We start from the raw sequence: 14,543 nt of genomic DNA on the forward strand, positions 1-14,543 counted from the left end.
CAACCAAGACAGCCATAAGTTTATTGCAGTGGCCTGCTGTCATTGCATTCACTCTCTGACCACTACCTTGGCACTCAAATTGGATTTAGAGGCTTCCTTACCCATGAGTTTCTAAAGACTGTTGCTCCTGTGTTACACAGTGCAGACCATGGCATAAGAATATCATAATATCTTCTAGATTCTATGATTTTTTTAATAATGAAACTCTTCCTCATATCAAAGTCATTAAGTTATTATATTTTTAAGTGTTAAAGTCTTTTACTATTAAATCATTAAGACTTTTGTGCAACTGTATTTGATTTTTGAAATTCATTTTAAAATTTTATTTGAAAGGCGGAGAGACAGACACATACAGATCTTCGATCTGTCACTTCACTCCCCTAAATGCCCTCAACAGTAGGAGCTGGGCCATATTGAAACCAGGTGCCCAGAACTTAATTAAAGTTTCTCACATGAATGGCAGGGATCTAATTACTTGGGCCATCACCTGATACTTCCTAGGGCACAAACCTAGGCACTACAATGTAAGAATCCCAAGCCACATCATAACCACTGTGCCAATACCTGTCTGCTACAATTGATTTTATATGTGGTGTGAGGTATGGATTTTTTGATTTTCTTTTTTTTAAAGATTTATTTCACAGATAAAGTTAGACAGTGAAAGAGAGAGAGAGAAAGTTCTTCCTTCCATTGGTTCACCCCCCAAATGGCTGCCGCCACCGGAGCTACGTCGATCCAAAGCCAGGAGCCAGGTACTTCTTCCTGGTCTCCAAAGCGGGTGCAGGTGCCCAAGCACTTGGTCCATCCTCCACTGTCTTTCTGGGCCACAGCAGAGAGCTGGACTGGAAGAGGAGCAACCGGGACTAGAACGTGGTGCCCATATAGGATCCTGGCACTGCAGGCAGAGGATTAGCCAAGTGAGCCACGGCGCCAGCCCTGGATTTTTCAATTCTCAAAAAAGTTATTTTTATGTGGCCAACCAACAATTTCAGGAACATTCATTGAATAGTCTACTTTTCCCTGGCATTTTCAAATGCTGTATTGGTCTCATATCAAACTTAATGGGTTTCTGGATTCTCTAATATATTCCATCAATCAATCTCTATGTATCACATTATCATAACACAATTAGACCTTTCTATATAGCCAGGAGATAGTTCCTTAGTATCATGTAATATCCAGTTCATTAGCAACATGATCCTCCTCTCATCACCCACAACTGCTCTCAGAATATGTTTCAATTAATAAATCTATTTTTAAGGCAGAAAGACAGTGTCCAAATACTACCTCCCCATGTTCTGCTTCACAGGTTCCCCTTGCATTAGTTTGGTGTATTTGTTACAACTGACAAATGAGTATTGACATGTTAGCATAAAGTGAAGTTCATGGCTTATGTTAGGATTCACTGTTTTTAAGCTTTATGTGGTTTTGAAAAAAGTGCAATATCATATATCCACCATGATAGTATCATACATAAAAGTTTCATTGCCCTAAAAATTAGCTGTGCTCCACCTATTCATCCCTCTCTCCCTCCCAAAAAATACTGGTAAAATCTTTTTACTATCTTCATGGTTTTGCCTTTTCCAAAATGTCACACATATGACAGTTCTTCACAAAGTTCGTGAAGTACTGGAAGTACCCTCATAGTTGGAATCATACCAATTCCAACTTTTTTCAGAGAAAAGTCATTTTTCAGAAAATCTTGTTTCACATAGCACTATGCACTTAAATTTCCTCCAAGTCCTTTCATGGTGTTATAGTTCTTTTCATTGCTGAATAATATTCTATTGTCTGGACACACCACAGTTACCACAGTTTTCTTACGACTCACTGAAGGACATACTGGTTCCTTCCAACTTTGGAAAACTATAAAAATAAAACTGTTAAAAACATTTATGTGCAGCTTTTTATGGGAACATGAGTTTTTTGTAATGATTTGGGTAAACAAGGGAAATGAAATTGGCAAATAAAAGAGCTATCTGCACCTCAATGTTTATTGCAGCTCCATTCACAAGAGTTAAGACATGGAATCAACCTAAACCCATTAACAGAAGACTGGATAGAGAAATTATGGGATATGTACTCTATGGAATACTATACAGGGGTAAAAACATGAAATCCGGTCATTTGCAACAAAATGGAGGAATCTGGAAAACATCATGCTTAGTGAAATAAGCCAGTCCCAAAGGGACAAATATCATATTCTCCCTAATCTGTGACAACTAACTAAGCACCTAAAAGGAAACCTGTAGAAGTGAAACTGACACTATGAGAAGCAATGACTTGATCAGCCCTTGTCCTGACTGTCGAGGAACAGCTTTTTATTTTTTTTAACTATTTTCTTTTTCTTCTTAATACCATTGGTTGAACTCTTTACTTAACAGAGAATTATTCTTAGGTATTTAAATCCAATTAAAATTGATCCCAGTGAAAAATAAGAGTGGAAATAAGAGAGGGAGGAGAGGTGCAGTTTGGCACACATTCCCATGAACTTTCTCCTAAGAGTAAAGCTAAAAATCTGCCAAAGGGACTCCAAATCTCATTAGGTTGGCAAGTACCAATGGCATATGACTTGTTAAAGTGATCATTTTAAGTGTGTAACTGATCATATAGATAGGAATAGGTGTCAAAGGGATCACATAAATAAGACCAAGTGTATGCTAATAACAATAGATAGAATTAAAAAGAAGAGAATGATCCAACATGGGAAGCAGGCCACACAGCAAACTCAGAATGACAAATACCCTAAACAGCACTCTGACCTCACAATCAGTCCTTAAGGCATTTGGATCTGGCTGAGAAGCCCATGAAAGCATTTCAGGTGGCCGGTGCTGCAGCTCACTAGGCTAATCCTCTGCCTGTGGCACTGGCACCCTGAGTTCCAGTCCTGGTTGGGGCATCAGTTCTGTCACGGTTGCTCCTCTTCCAGTCCAACTCTCTGCTGTGGCCCAGGAAGGCAGTGGAGGCTGGCCCAAGTCCTTGGGCCCTGCACCCGCTTTGAAGACCAGGAGGAAGCACCTGCCTTCTGGCTTTGGATCGGCACAGCGTGCCGGCCATAGCGGCCATTTGGGGGGTGAACCAATGGAAGGAAGACCTTTCTCTCTGTCTTTCCTACTAACTGTCTAACTCTGCCAGTAAAAAAAAAAAAATACAAACATCTTACATGAAGAATCTCGGTGAGTTAGATACCAGAGGAAAGAAGGGGTCATCAAAGAAGAAGGTACATTTCTCTGAAGGGAGGTGAGAACTTCCACTTTGATTATGGTCTTGTTTAAATAATGTCAGAGTTTGTGGACTCAAGAGACTTGCATAGCCTTGGAAGATCATGACAAGAGCCTCCGGTGATTACTGATGTCATAAATAAGAGTGTCAATTGTTCAATCAACAACAGGAGTCACTGTGTACTTGCTCTCCATGTAGGACCTCTGTCCTTGATGTGCTGTACTATGAGAATTAACAGTAAAACTAGTCCTCAAACAGTACTTTATACTTTGTGTGTCTCTGTGGGTGCAAACTGTTGAAATCTTTACTTAATATAGAGTTGGTCTTCTGCATATAAAGATAATTAAAAATTAATCTTAATGAAGAATAGTATGGGAGAGGGAGTAGGAGGTAGGATGTTTTTCGGGAGAAAGGTGAGTATGGGGAGAAGAATCACTATAATCCAAAAGTTGTGCTTATGAAATTTATATTTATTAAATAAAAGCTTTCTATAAAAATTGACTAATCATAGTTCTATATATGAGGTACAAAGTGATGTTATTCTTATAAATATAATGTGGAATAATCAAATCAAGCTCATTAACATAGCACCTCAAACACTTATCATTTTTGTGGTGAGAAATTTCTGATATTTACTCTCTTACAATTTTGAAATGTACAGGGTATTCCAAGATGGCTGAATAGGGAAAAGATATACTGCTGTAGGTGATGGGGAAATAGCAGGAAAAGAAAAGTGAAGAAAGTGCATTCCCAGGGGAGAACTGGAGAGAAATTTGAAGTGGAAATTCTACAGAAGGAACAGAGATTCTGTGGATCATGTGTGGAAGGTGCAGATGCACTATAACAAGTGCAGACACACATATGATCCCTGCAGCTGAGAAGCAAAGAATGTGCCAGCTTTGGAAAGCAAGATGAGAGCATATTACAGCAGCCTGTGGCACTGGTAATATTGCCAGAGGGAAAGCATTGCAGACCACACTGTTTTGAGCCCAGCTTGAAGCCTTAAGGGGGTGGGGACTACCCACCAAACTTAGTAGAAAAAAGCATTTTTCTTCCTCCTCTTCCCACCAAAAGGGCACCCAACACCCGGCAGGAAGAAAGCACCATTTTGACATGAGTAGCAGGTGCAGCAGCTCTTGTGTGCACAGTCAGCAACTGGTATGGAGAAGGCACCATTATGATACCAGTAGCAGCTGGTATCATTAAAAAAAAGTGGTGGCACTTTTGCACCTGTGTGATGGAGATTTTTTTCCCGGAAACCTTTTATTTAAGGTATACAAACCATGTATTTCATAAATACAACTTTAGGAACACAATGATTCTTCCCACCATATCCGCCCTCCCACTCGCACTCCCACACTTCTCCCTCCTCCCTCTCCTATTCCCACTGATTTTTCACTTAGATATATTTTCAATTAAATTTATACACTGAAGATTAACTCTATACTAAGTAAAGAGTTAAAGAAACAATATGGGGGAAAAATGTTCCTCAACAGCTTTTTGATTTCTCTTTTGATTTCTTCCTTTTTTTAACTTTTATTTAATGAATATAAATTTCCAAAGTACAGCTTATGGATTACAATGGCTTCCACCCCATAACGTCCCTCCCACCCGCAACACTCCTCTTTCCCACTCCCTCTCCCCTTCCATTCACATCAAGATTCATTTTCAATTCTCTTTATACAGAAGATCAGTTTAGCATACATTAAGTAAAGATTTCAACAGTTTGCTCCCACACAGAAACATAAAGTGAAAAATACTGTTTGAGTACTAGTTATAGCATTAAATCTCAATGTACAGCACACTAAGGACAAAGATCCTACATGAGGAGTAAGTGCACAGTGACTCCTGTTGTTGACTTAACAAATTGACACTGTTGTTTATGGCATCAGTAATCACCCTAGGCTCTTGTCATGAGCTGCCAAGGCTATGGAAGCCCCCTGAGTTCACTGACTCTGATAATTTTTAGACAAGGCCATGGTCAAAGTGGAAGTTCTCTCCTCCCTTCAGAGAAAGGTACCTCCTTCTTTGATGACCCGTTCTTTCCACTGGGATCTCACTCATGGAGATCTTTCATTTAGGTTTTTTTTCCTCCAGAGTGTCTTGGCTTTCCATGCCTGAAATACTCTCATGGGCTTTTCAGCCGGATCTGCATGCCTTAAGGGCTGATTCTGAGGCCAGAGTGCTGTTTAGGACATCTGTCATTCTATGGGTCTGCTGTGTATCTCACTTCCCATGTTGGATCATTCTCTCCCTTTTTTATTCTATCAGCTAGTATTTGCAGACACTATTCTTGTTTATGTGATCCCTTTGGCTCTTAGTCCAATCATTATGGTCAATTGTGAACAGGAATTGATTACTGGGACTTTTGATTTCTTCTATAACCCACTGTTCATTCAGGAGCATATTGTTCAGTCTCCTTGGGTTTATGTATGTTCTAGAGATTCTTGAGTTGTTGATTTCCAGCTTCATTCCATTTTGGAGAGATTTTTTTCCCAGAAGGAAAAATCTCTGGTCCCAATAGACTTTGAGTCCAGCTAGGAGGGTTGACAGGGGGCTCAGCACTAACAAAGGACTGTGAGGAGCCCCAAGCTTCTCAACATATCAAAGGCTCCAGGTCTCAAACCACTAAGGTGAAACACCCATAAGCAGCTGACTCTGGAAATGTCTGCTATCTCAGTGGACAGGACAAGGTACTGGGGGGAGCAGATTTCCTGCCCCCCATGAATATAGGAACCCTGGATACTGTCAATGTGGGAATTCGGTGACTGGACAGTATAGAACAGGGTGTATGTAGCTGGGTCTCTGGGAAATCACTGTGCCTGGCATCAGAAGCTCAGAGCTCCCTGATTGCCTAGGGTGAGTCATTGCGGTAGTATCCATGCTCACACTGAGAACTGCACAGATCCTTAATGCAGTTCATGTGGTCACACAGGTAAGTATTACACCTACTGTTGGCTAACCTCAGGCATTGATCACCTTGGAAGTGAGGGTGTGATTATGCCAACAGAGGTGATAATATGCCCCACAGTGACAATAGAGAAGATCTACCACACTCAACCTGGATATCATTCTGGATACTCTCCCTACAATGAACTCTTTTATAGATCTGTTTTTGCAAAAACTGTAATGTCTCTTTTTAACAGTGTCTGCTTAATTGGTTACTCAGCCATTTCTAGAGTTGGGTCCTATAAGCTCTTTTGACTCTGTTAAATAGTTCTGATTTATGTGATGATTTTGTGTGCTAACTCTTATGTTCAAGGTTTTTATTTCTGGTATATTCAACAACAAAAGACATAAAATTCATGTTCTGCCAAGGTAATCTATTGTGTACTCTACTGTCTCTGTTAAGTTTAGATTGATAAAAAAAACATTGTCTTAAAAAACATTGTTAAATATCATTATAATTAGATCTGGTCTAAAAGTGTTAAAATCACCCTAATTAAATAAATGGCTGTCATTTCAGGATGTTAAGGAATTCTATTTTAACCAGATACTCTAAGTTTCTTGGCACCTTTAACAGACTTTCTAAAAATCAAAGTTCTAAATTCTCTAAACTTTTGGTATCTCCAGAGGGCCCCTGGAGATGTCAAAAGATATATCTCTCATGTTGCAGAGATAATAACCTATCAGGATGCTTAGATTAAAAGTGCTGCCAAGATGTAAAATGATTCAACACTCTACTAAAATTCCTCACAACCCATAAGGACAATCATCAAAAAATTAAAATAAAATAAAATTTTTTAAAAACCAACTTACAAAACAAAAAGGGGAATCATACCCCAACAAGACCAGCTATGAATGGCCATGCTCACCTTAAATATTTTAAATTTTCCAAAACATCAGCCCTTGTCAGCCTTTTACAAACATTGGTCCCTCCAAGTACCCTACCTTTCGGTTAGGGTAAAATGGAAAAACCCACTAACAGGATGCTGGCAAGGACCAGACCCACGGATAAGTGCTGGTAGAGGATTTGGATGTGTCTTCCCTCAGGGGAATTCCAATTCCATATGGGTACCTGTGAGAAACTTTAAATATCCCCTCTTTGCCAAAGAATGTCACCCAGGAGGACACCTCCTGAGGAGTAATTTTTCTTTTCTCTTACAGGGATAAAAAAAACCATATTGGAATTTCTGCCTCATTGTGACTGGATCATCATGGTACATCAGGAGTGCTGCTTTTATGCTAATCACTCTGGCATTGTCCAGGACAAGGTCAAGACCCTCCAAGAAGACCTTGAAAAATGTCATAAAGAACTAAGCTCTAGTTACCTGTGGTCGGGCCTTGGGGGATGGCTTTCTTATCTCCTCCCCCTTGTGGGCCCCTTGGTCTTCCGTGTAAATTTGTCCAAGATCACATCACTGCGATCCAGTTAATGGTGGTCCAACAACAATATGCCTTTCTTCAAAAACTGGTTTATGCCGCTCTTCAAGTGCCAGATTGGAAACCCTATACATCCACCCATGGCCACTGCCAAGATGTAGAGGTATAATACATAATACCCTGAGTTGCTGAGGTGGTAGCCAATGATGGGTTAGATCTCCTGGGGCAGCCCTTAACAGCTGGAGTAGTAGACAAAGACGGGTAAGATCCCCAGAGGGGGACAACCTAAGACAGACATGCTCCCTAAAGGACTGATCCCAGTCAGAGGGGACAACCTAAGACAGGCACACTCTCCGCTCAGTTCCTCTTTCTCTCTCTTTAATATAAAACAAAAAAGGGGGAATCTGCAGGGAAATTAGGCACATGAGGCAATTCAAAGATGGCACCCAAAGGAAATAAGGTGGGCGGTACCCAAAGTTGTTTACCACCAAAGCTGATTGGCCACGCAGTATCAGATGAGGTGACGACAACTGATGATGAGTGTACAGACATATGGCTGGTCCTGTAAAAAATCGCCCCATAAAATGACCTTTTAAGTAATTGGTTGGTCCTTATGCCCTGCCCCAATGACTCTGCAGTTTTGTGCTTCAAAAGGTTTTTCTACACATGCAATAAATGAGTTCTCGCTTGACTTGACTCCCGCTGCGTCTGACTGTCTCTGAGATCGGGAAGCTGGGAAACGGGCAAATGGCACACTTACCTTTCTTCAGACCCAGTCCATCCTCGTTTGGGTGGACTAAGACCCTGCACAGACTGACTGAATGGATTAAAAAATAAGACCTACCTACTTGCTGCCTACAAGAAACACAGGTCATCAACAAAGATACCCACAGATTGAAAGTGAATGGAAGCTGGCGCCACAGCTCACTAGGCTAATCCTCCGCCTGCAGCGCCAGCACCTCACATGGGCGCCAGATTCTGTCCTGGTTGCTCCTCTTCTAGTCCAGCTTTCTACTGTGGCTCGGGAAGGCAGTGGAGGATGGCCCAAGTGCTTGGGCCCTGCACCTGCATGGGAGATCAGGAGGAAGCACCTGGCTCCTGGCTTCAGAATGGCACAGCATGCTGGCCGCAGCGCACTGGCCATAGCAGCCATTTGGGAGGTGAACCAATGGAAAAGGAAGACCTTTCTCTCTGTCTCTCTAACTCTGCCTGTCAAAAAAAAAAAAAAAAGAAAAGAAAAGAAAAAAGAAAGAAAGAAAGTGAATGGATGGAAAAAGATATTCCATGCTAACAGAAATCAAAAAAGAGCAGGTGTAGCCATACTAATATCAGACAAAATAGACTTACACACAAAAGATGTTAAAAGAGACAAAGAAGGCACTATGTAATGATTAAGGGATCAATTCAACAGGAAGATGTGACTATAATAAATGTACATGCACCCAATGCCAGGGTGCCTGGCTATTTAAAAAAAATGTTAATGAATCTAAAGAGAGATATAGACTCCAATAAAATAATAAAAGGGGAGGGGGGCACTGGCTCACAAACAGTTCATTTGCAAGAGAACAAATAATACAATATTTTTAATGGGCAAAGAGCTTAACAGATATGTTTCTAGGGCAGACATTTGATGCAGAGGTGGAGACACCACTTGGGACACCCTCATCCACATCAGAGCACTTGGTTTTGAGTCTTGGCTCTGCTCCTGATTACAACTTCTTGTTAATGTATACCATGGAAGGCGGCAGATGATTATGTAAGTAGTTGGGTCTCTAACAACTACTTACTTTCTCTCTCTCTCTCTCTCTCTCTCTAAAATAAATAATAAAAATTTTATATAGACATTTGTCCAAGGGGTACAATACAAATAACCAACAAGTATGTGAAAAGGTATTCAACATAATCAGTCATAAGGGAAATGCAAACCAAAACCATAATGAGTTATCACTCAACAAACATTAGAATGTTTATTATCAATAAGTCAAAAAATAAGAAGTGCTGGCCAGGATGTGGAGAAAAAGAAAGACTTATATATTGTTAGTTGGTACAATTATTATGCAAAAGTGTGGAGAACTCTCAAAAGGTTTAAAAAGAGAGGGAAGTACCATATGATCCAGAAATCTCTCTTCTGAGTATATACCCAAAGACATTCTCAGGTTCTTTCAGCATTATTTATAATAGCCACAATATAAAATCAACCTACATATCAATTGAAGGATGAATGGATAAAGAAAATGTGATTGATACATGGACAGAGAGAGAGAAATATATACACACTATGGAAAGTTATTCATCCTTAAAAAAGAAGCAAACTCATGGAACATGTTGGCCATTGTGCTAAGTAAAATAAATCAAGCATGGAAAGACAACTACCGTATGTTCTCACTGTTATATAGATACTAAAAAGTCAACTCAGAAGCAGCAGAAAGTAGAATTTTGGTTTCCAGAAGCTGAGAGGTAGGGTAAATGTGGAGAGTATAAAAATTTTTATTTAGAAAGGAAAAATAACTTCTAGAGAACTAATACACAACATGGTAACCATATTTAGTAATCATGTTGTATACTTGAAATTTACTGAAACAGTAGATGTTAATTACTCTCACAAATAAGGGGGTAACTATGTAAGGTGGTGAATATTAATTACTTTGAGTAACTATCGTGATTATGGTAATCATTTCACAGTGTATGCACACATAAAAACACCATGTCACATACATTGAATATTTACTATTTTATTTGCCCTTTATACCTCTATAAAGCTGCAAGAATAAATACATTCTGTGTTCATCAGTTGAAAGACATAATATTATTAAGGTAACAGTACTCTTCTAAAATAATCTACTGATTCAATATGATCCTAATTGAAAACCCAATAGCCTTTTTTGCAAAGATAAGAAAGTTTAAAGTAAATCTTATATAGAATTCCAAGAAACTCTAACCAACCAAAACAATTTAGAAAAAGAAAACTAAAGATGGGGGAGTTAGGTTTCCTGATTTCAACCTGACTACAAAGCTACTATAATCAAAATAGTGAAATACAGGCATAAAAAGAAAACAAGTTGGAGGAGTTAGGTTTCCTGATTTCAAAACTAGTTACAAAGTACTATAATCAAAATAGTGTGGTACAGGCATAAAAATAGACAAACAGATCAAAGGAACTGAGTTGATTTGTCTATAAAGAAAAATGTACAGCTATGGCCAACTAATTTTTGACAAGGGTGCCATGACTATTCAACAGGGAAAATAAAGCTTCTTCAATAAATGGTTTTGGGACAATTGAGTATCCACATGCAAAAAAAATCCATATATAAAAATGAATTCAAAATAGATAAAAGATCTAAATATAAGAGTTATGATTATAAAAGTCTTAGAAGAAAACATAGGGATAAAGCTTCAAGACTCCAGATTTGTCAAGTAAGCAAATGACCTCTGCTCTGGCTGGAGGTCTTTGACTCTAATAAATCTTGCTTTTATACCTCAAAAATAAAGAAAAAAAAAACACTATTAGAGCTAGCATTATGGCATAAAGTGTAAAGCTACCACCTGCAGTGCTAGCATCCCATATGGATACCAGTTCAAGTCCCAGGTTCCCCTCTTCTAATACAGCTCCCTGCTAATTTGCCTGGGAAAGCAGTAGAAGTTAACCAAAATGCTTGGGCCCCTATACCCACCTGGGAGACCTGGAAGAAGCTCCTGGCTCCTGACTCCAATCTGGCCCAGGCCCAGCTGTTGTGGACATTTGGGGGAGTAAACCAGAGGGTGGAAGATACTTCTGGCTCTCTTTCCTTCTCATTTTCTAACTCTGCCTTTCAAATAAAAAATAAATAAATATGAGAAAAAAATCAATTAAAAAAGACACGATCAGCAGAATGAAAAGACAATCTAAAGAATAGGAGAAAATAGTTGAAAATCATATAGTCATATCTGATAAGGATCTAGTACCCAGAACATTTAAAGAACACAATTCATTAACAAAAAGACAAAACTCAATTACAAAATAGGCAAAGAACTTGAACAGACATTTCTCCAAAAAAGATATACAAATGACTAAGAAGCACAGGAAGCAAAGCTCAATCCCACTAGTCATTAGGGAAATGTAAATCTAGACCACAACAAGACACCACTTCAAATGCATTAGGATAGTTAATAATAATAATAGTAATAATAATAAAATAAATATTTGACAAGGCTTTGGTGAAATGAGAGAACTCATACATTATTAGTAGGAATGTAAAATGGTACCCTTGCTATGAAAAATATTTTGGTAATTTCTCAAAAATTTAAACATATATTTATCCATGATCCTTCAATTTTACTACTTGATATATAGTGAAAACAAGTGATTCCACAAATCTCATACATGAATAGTTATAGCAGGTCTATTCACAACAGCCAAAAGGTGGGAGCAACCCAAATATCCACCAACAGATGAATGGACCAAAAAAGGTGAAATATCTATATAGTACACTATTATTCAGCCATAAAAAAGGGATGAAGTACTGACTGATACCTGTTACATACTACAACATGAATGGACTTTAAAAACGTTGTGCTAAATGAAATAAGCCAAACACAGGAGACTGTATGATACTATTTATATGAAATTATCTAGAATAGACACATCTATAGACACAGATGGCAAATTAATGATTGCAGGGTTTGTAGGAAGAAGAAAATGAGAAGTTATTGCTTAATGGGTTAAGGGAGTAATGAAAATATTCTTGGACTAGAGTACAGATGATTGCACATCATTGTGAATGTATTATCACTGAATTGAATGTTCTTGAATGGTTCAGATTGAGGAATTTTATGTTACATAAATTGGCCTTGGTAATATATATAGGAAAAATCTTCAGTGGTCATGTTCAAGTGGCAATAAAATCAGTAACACCAATTTTCCTTCTGAGAAATAGAATTCCAGAAATAAGAAAACTGGTAATTGTTTACAAAAGATTTCTAAATAATACAAGAATTAAGTTTCTGCCAACATCCAGAGAAAGGGCGAAGAATAAAATAGTCTGGGCCCTCTCTTTCATGTCAACAATGAATAATGATTGCACACAGAGAGAGAATTAGAACAGTAAGAAGTAATAAACACATGGGGTTCATTACGCCCAAGGAATTACAAACTGATTATACAAATACCTTCAAAAATGTTTGAAGCGAAATATTAGAGAATCACAATGACTTAAGGAAATTTATAATATTTTGGTTTGTTTCAAGCCTAAACTTTTGTGACTGATTTGAGGAAGAAAAACGTTTACAAACATACTCACATTACTCAGTTCTACTAATAGAAACTGTATCTTGGGAAAGAAAAATTGTAAACCAACTCCACATAACAGTTTTTTGTATTCTTGTTTGGTTTGGTTTGTTTTGGTTTTTGTATTTTTAACTCTTGATATTTCTACAGGTTTAATATGAGTCCTCAAACCTACTGTATCCCAAGCCTGTCTACAAAATACTTCAGTGACAGATATGGCTAGTGGTAAGTTTTATTTTTAACAAAAGTTAGTTTTTATCTTAAGAACTGAGTTTGCTTGAAAGTCTTTCTATATTGTTGTCTAATTATATTGGTGCATCTACTAAAATTCTGTTTTCATAACAACTACTATTCACGGTAGTCTATTTTTGTTTTATATGAAAGTAAAACTGCAATTTAGAAACACAATGGCACATTTTTAAAATATCAATTTATAAATGGGCTAGCTTTCGGCCAATAAGCTAGCTTTGGGAAAATATTTACATTTTTAAATTATACTAAAGTTATTCAAAATCATTTATTTACTGTTAGGTTTGGAAAGCTTGCATCTGGTGATGATACAGGTATCATGCCAATGATTAAGCTCTGGGATTAGCAGTGCTAATAATAATTTGTACACAGATGTTACAAAAAATAACCTCTTATTATTTTAGTTATGTTTATTTTTATGTAACACAAAATTGGGGAGTTTTTTTCCAAGTAAACAAATGACATCTTCATTTTAAACCAAAATAACTTTCTGGCTCAACTCCTACAAGTCATATCTCCATTTTAAATCAAGGAAATCTTGTGCCAACCACTAAACTTGTCAGGATACCCAGAGGAAAAGGTGATATGTTCTATATACAAATGAAACCATACAAATGAAGTGTTAGTATGCACCCATTCATTCATTCCTTAAGGTAACATGATTACACATCAGCATCAAGCAAGTCACTGGTAATATAGCAGAGAACAAATATATAGCCTATTCTTAAAGGAATTATCTGTTGTCAGAGTGTTGAATATATCACTATTTGAATAATTAAATTTTGCAAAGGTCATAGCATGCCTCTTTCAAGGTGTTTTTAAAAATTCCAAACACTTCCATATTTTCTTGTAAAATCATTAAGGCCTGTAGTATTAGGATCAAACTGAGTTAGAAGGGTTTTGTAAGATTAAAGTCTAATGTTTGACAATGCTACCAAAATTTTGGATTTTGGGGCTGACATTGTGGCTCAGGAGACTAAGCTATCGCCTGCTGCACTGGCATCCCATATGAGTACCAGTTGAGTCCTGTCTGTTCCACTTCCAATCCATTTCTCTGCTAATGTGCCTGGCCTGGGAAAACAGTGCAAGATGGACAAAGTGCTTGGGCCCCTGCACCCACATGCAAGACCTGGCAGAAACTCCTGGCCCCTGGCTTCAGCCTGGCCAGGCCTAGCTGTTGAGTCCATTTGGGGAGTGAAGCAGATAGAAGACATCTCTCTCTCTCTCTCTCTCTCTCTCCTTCTCTCTTTGTAACTCTGCCTTTCAAATAAATTAATTTTAAAAACTTTGGAACTTCCACTTTGACCATGGCCTTGTCTAAAAATTATCAGAGTCAGTGAACTCAGGGGGCTTCCATAGCCTTGGCAGCTCATGACAAGAGCCTAGGGTGATTACTGATGCCATAAACAAGAGTGTCAATTTGTTAAGTCAACAACAGGAGTCACTGTGCACTTACTCCTCATGTAGGATCTTTGTCCTTAGTGTG

The 14,543-nt window shown here is 38.2% G+C and overlaps 1 pseudogene; it reads left to right on the forward strand.

Annotated features, from left to right (window-relative positions):
• Positions 1–6,103: 6,103 nt before the first annotated feature.
• The window catches only part of LOC100340655 (uncharacterized), a 64,295-nt pseudogene continuing 55,855 nt past the window's right edge, over positions 6,104–14,543 (forward strand).

Source organism: Oryctolagus cuniculus, chromosome 3 (assembly GCF_964237555.1).
Source record: "Oryctolagus cuniculus chromosome 3, mOryCun1.1, whole genome shotgun sequence".
NCBI classification, from domain to species: Eukaryota; Metazoa; Chordata; class Mammalia; order Lagomorpha; family Leporidae; genus Oryctolagus; species Oryctolagus cuniculus.